This window comes from Pseudopodoces humilis, chromosome 1 (genome assembly GCF_049639895.1).
Source record: "Pseudopodoces humilis isolate 2021_Gansu_Grassland_sample_001 chromosome 1, ASM4963989v1, whole genome shotgun sequence".
NCBI classification, from domain to species: Eukaryota; Metazoa; Chordata; class Aves; order Passeriformes; family Paridae; genus Pseudopodoces; species Pseudopodoces humilis.
Window position 1 is genome coordinate 23284224 of NC_142200.1, and position 5186 is coordinate 23289409.

Below are 5186 nucleotides of genomic sequence, written 5' to 3' on the forward strand. Positions count from 1 at the left end.
ACAGAGCAAAATCCATTCCCAAAGCTCTAAGCCCTATTTCCTGACTTGGCTAACAGGGCCAGCAAACCCAGAAGGTGAGGAGGTGAAGGAGTGGGCTGCAGGAGTGAGGACTTCCCCTCAAGGAAGGGCTGACTGTGAGCACCTGCTCCAGCTCTGGAGCTCAGATGGCTGCAGGAAAAGTGTTTGTCCCTACACCTGGGAGCCAGAGCTGCAGATCCTGATCGAGATCTATGGGGATTGTCTGGTTCTGATTTCTGATAAGGGAAAGAGAATGAAGAGCACCTAAGTCCTGCTTCAGTTTGAAGGAGGAGTCTTGGTATCTGGACTCCTGAGTTTATTTCTTATTTTCATGCAGTGATTGCTTTATGTAACAGCTCAGACAGCAGAATCTGTGATAACAGTGATAAACAAAGCCCTAGAGACTACTTTACTTTATCATGCCTATTTCAGTGTCCTACAGGTGGGCACATACATCCAGATGATAGACTCCTCTAAGACCATCTGCATTTACATACCTGTGTGAATAAAAAAAATCAGTCTGCCAGCTTGATGGTTATTTCATGTCATAATACTATCAAGACTATAGATGAGGAAAGACTAGCATTTTCTTTTTAGATTTTACACAATGTTACATATTTTGAACTGTGCAATTTTGGACATGTCTATATAGGTATTGAGTTATGAATGCAAGAGGTAAAAAAATTGTCTCTTCTGCATTTATGAGGAAAAAAGTAATGTTGAAATATGTTGTTTATAAGGCTTAATGTATATGCCACCTTAAGACATCACGTTACAGGACAACAGCATCCTGAAAGAAAGGGAATATCTCCATGCTACAGTATGGAGCTGAAGTTTTAATCTTCTTTGGAGGTCTTGCATGTAGAGTAAATACAAGTAATCTCTAGAATATACATTGTTTATTCCAGAAGGGCCACTTGGTTCCATTATGTCATTGCTTGCAAGAAGAAAAAGGAAAATTAAAATCTATCATCTTGACCTGTGCAAGTTTAATAGATGAGGAGTTCATCAGCATTAGCTTAGCAGCTAACAGGGGCGAGGGCCTGCAGCAGCAAGTTGGGGAACTTCTCAGCAGGCCTCTTGTGGCAGCAGGGAAGGAGGCAGGACAGTGTGGTCTGCCTGTGTGCAGCAGGAGAGGTCCCACTGCCACGCCCGGGCACAGAGCCCGAGAGTGCCACATGTGTGAGGCAGCTTCTGCAGGGATGGGGCTGACCAAGCCCCTCGAGGAGATCTTCTGGGAATAAAGGTGGGCATGTGCTGTTCATTAGTCAGAAGTGCTGCTGATTCAGCTTCCTCCTGCTTTGAGAGGAGCCACACCTACCAACAAACGAAACCAGTTTAGGAGACATCTGTCCAAGCTCTGGTGAGCTGCAAGGTGGTACCACTGTCACTGCAAGCCAAGAATGAGGTACCATGTGGGTAAAGAGCTGCTGGAGGTGGTGGCTAGGCTGAGATACAACAGTGGCTAGGAGAATTACATTAATATAATAGACTTGGAATACTCTGAGGACAGCCAAACACAGAAGCTGGACCACAGCAGCACCACAGGGAGGGACTGTGCCTCTCCTTGGGGTGAAAATTGTGTGTGAACTTCTCTGAGAAAGAGCAGAGCCCATGTTTTCCAGCAGATGGGCAATTCATAATGACTGCTGCAAGGAAGGAAGCAAGCAGGAAATGTCTCTGCTTCTAAGACAGTGTGGGGGAACCTTTTTAGGTACCCCTCCTGAGTTCCTGGTCATCTGTTTTCTGCTACCTCAGACAGGAAAACTGGTCCAATTGAGAATTAAGATTAGACGGTCAAAACTGAAGAGCATGTTCTGAGAACAGGGATGATACAGGCAAGATTTTCATCATACAAGGCACAGCACACATAGGCCAGTCAAAAAGCCATATTTCCTGGACAGGAGAGCAGGGCCACACAATTGGTGTAGCTTCACTCTGGCCATCAAGCATTAGTACTGTGAACTACTGGATACCTCTGCCTTCCCTCTTTTGTACAGATCTTGCTAAACATCAGTACCATGCTTTGGTCCTATCTCAACACATGCCTACACGGTTTAACTCTCCCCCTTATGCCCTTTACCAGGATGTCTCTTGTTTTGGATGGCTGCTCACAAAAAGTTGTTCATCTGCTTTTCTTTGTTGTGCTTTTTTGTCTAGGTACCCTCTCCCCAGAACAGTTCTTACACCATTGTATAAAGACAAATTATCTCAATGTGAACTGGGGTATAAACAATAGAAAGGGCAAAGCTACCAAAAGAGAATGAGAGATGTCAAAGGGAGGTTTGAAAAATTCCTTGAATGGAAGGAATATGTGGTTATTTAACACTTAAATAAGTATTAAATATATTTAACACTTAATATATATATCAAGATTATGAGAACTACAGGGATTTGACTGAATAATTTAAGACTGAATTATTTGTGTAGAAGGGTAAAATGTTTCAGAAAGAATTGTCAGGAAAATATAACTGTCAGGAAAAAAAGTGAAATGTTGATGGGGATGCATGTACTTATTTTGAAGTGCAGGGTACAAGAGATAGCAATGATACCAGTGTTGGTAATTATACCATGATGAGAATCCACAGTCCTCGCAAAGGAAAAGAGGGAAAAGTAAAAAAAAAAATAAAATACAGTGAACTTGGAAAAAGCAGACTTCTATAAAATAAGATTACTGATAAGAAGAATTTCATAAGAAATAAACCAAAGAAAAGCATTAGCAGGAATGACCAGGTCTTTCTATAAATGGAGTGGATGATGTATGTCCCAAAGCAAAAGCAGTATTAGGAAGTTTAGTAAGAATAAACTAAATCAGAGCTAATCTTTGCTAAATCAGAGCTCATCAGTGTTCTCAGTCTCACAAAGAAGCTCAATTATGAGTAGGTTACACCACTAAACTGAGTATATAGAGTAGGCAAATACAGACAAAATCATAATTATGTCAGCGCAACTATCAGTGCAATGAAGATAACATGAAAATTCATTATAAGTGCATTGGTAAGAGGTACATTGCTTCAGAGATACTTTTTGTAGGAGCCTTTCCTCAGCAGCATTGTAAAGTCTCATCTGGGAGAATATGGGGGACAGGTGATCAGCAAAGGTGGAGTGACTGAGTAGTGTACAGAGGGCATGCATGTGAGCGTGCAGATGCTGAAAGTGCCAGATTGGATTAGCTATGGAAACTAAGACTGGTCATTATTTGCATTTTTTTACAATCAGGGAGGTTGCAGGTGTAGGTGATTCTGCCTCATGAGAAGTAAAAGAACAAGGTCAATAGAAACTTAAGGGTTACTTTTCTATGCTTCTTTTTCCTTCAGCGGTACTATCTCATTTTGACACACATTAATTCTGTTGTGAAATTATCATACCCTAATAGACCCATAAAATAAATATTTTATTTAAACAGAAAGGGAAAGAATCTGAGGTCAGGCAGGTCCAGCAGGGAAGTGGAAGAGGTACACGGACAGATATCAGCTGACATGAAACCAGGAGTAACAGTGAAAAGACAAAAAGAAAAAATTGAAAAGGACTGAGGGAGAAATGACAAAAGTTGATAAGTGGGAAGGGTGAAAAGGACGTTACTAATGATATGAGAAGAGTTGTTTCTGGAAAAACTGACTCGTTGGACAATGATTCACACAATAAACACCTGGACGTTTGCCTTTTTTTGTTGGATTTACTCAGAGAAACAGCTGGCGCAAGGACCCAGTCTCACTGCTGAGTTTCTTCTTGTGATTTTATCTGTGGCACCATGTTATGACTGTTGTAAAGCCTTAAGTACTTCTGGACTTTGTCATGCGTTTGACAAGGGAGAATTTTTTTTTTTCTCCTGTGCAGCTGCAACCTGTAAGCAATTGCTCTGTGCCTGGGAAACTCTTTCAGCCAGAGAAAGATACTGGGTGTGACAGGCTCACCTCTGACTTCAAGTAATGGGGACATTCAATTAGGCATACTAGGTACATTTGTGTATTTGTACTCCAAGTAATACACTGCACTTCCCAGCAACTGAACTTCCAAGCAGAGACACTAGCTCTTGAAAGACAAATGCTTGACTTGTTTATAGGGATCACACTTCTGACATCATGACTGGAGTTACTCTGCACTTGTCATGTGAAGGAGGACTAAAAATGTCATTAGGAATTTGTGTATGTGAGTTTAGTTCTGCCACAGGAAGTCTCACTGTTTTAAAATTACTACTTCATGTTGAAAGAACTGCTCATTTTTATCCAACTAGTTAATCTGCATGTAGGTCAATTAAAATCAGTGTATTTCAGAGAAAGTTAATTTCCCTCTCATTATATTTATTTAGAAACCATCAGCAACTTAATGCTTTATTCAGAACTGGTTTTGAGATGGACTCTAAAGATAACTCACTGCTAAGCAGACAGCTTTGAGAAAGTCTGAATCATTCTGAGTGCATGAGTGAATGGAGAACACTTGTGTCTTAAAGCGTGCTGAAAGCATAGCCTAGAGTTTTTTTCCTGGAGAAATACATTTTATTTATTATTTGTTTTACCACTGTCCTTTACAGCCCGATTGATTTCAGTTCCCTTTACTGCAGGTGTTGTACTGCAGAGACTAGTGGGGACGAGTTCCCTTGAAAGGCTACAAACATAAACAGACGTGAAAGATGGCACACAAGGGAAAGGAATGATTGCATCCTTTATGAGATAAGTATCTGGAAAAGGGCAGACAGAGTGATTTGCCCAAAGATACCCAAAGTAAATTTTTAGTAGAGCTCAGACAGAATTTGAGCTTTCCACTATGAGGACTGATATATTATTTTCATAACTCGGCTGGGTGCTTCCCACAAACGGATCTGCTGTGAAAACAAGTCACCTTTATGTCCAAATTCTTGTCTTCTGAATGTGAATTATTCCTGCAACTAGGCAAGTAGCAAACATGCTCTCCACCCAAGGCCCGTGTCCTCTCCTCTCTACATGCCCTCTTACAGAAAGGCTGTCTTTCACCTGTGGCTCAAACCATGCCTTGCATCCTCTTTTCTCACAGCCTGAAAACAAATTAAATCATTAGGAAAATCATAAAGGATGTAAAAATACTGAAGGCTATAAATTACCTTGGAGCTACCTTGCCTCCTTACAGGGCTGCTGTTTCATACCACACCTAGTCATTAGAATCAATAATTTTCCATGCAGTTAATGTTTGAG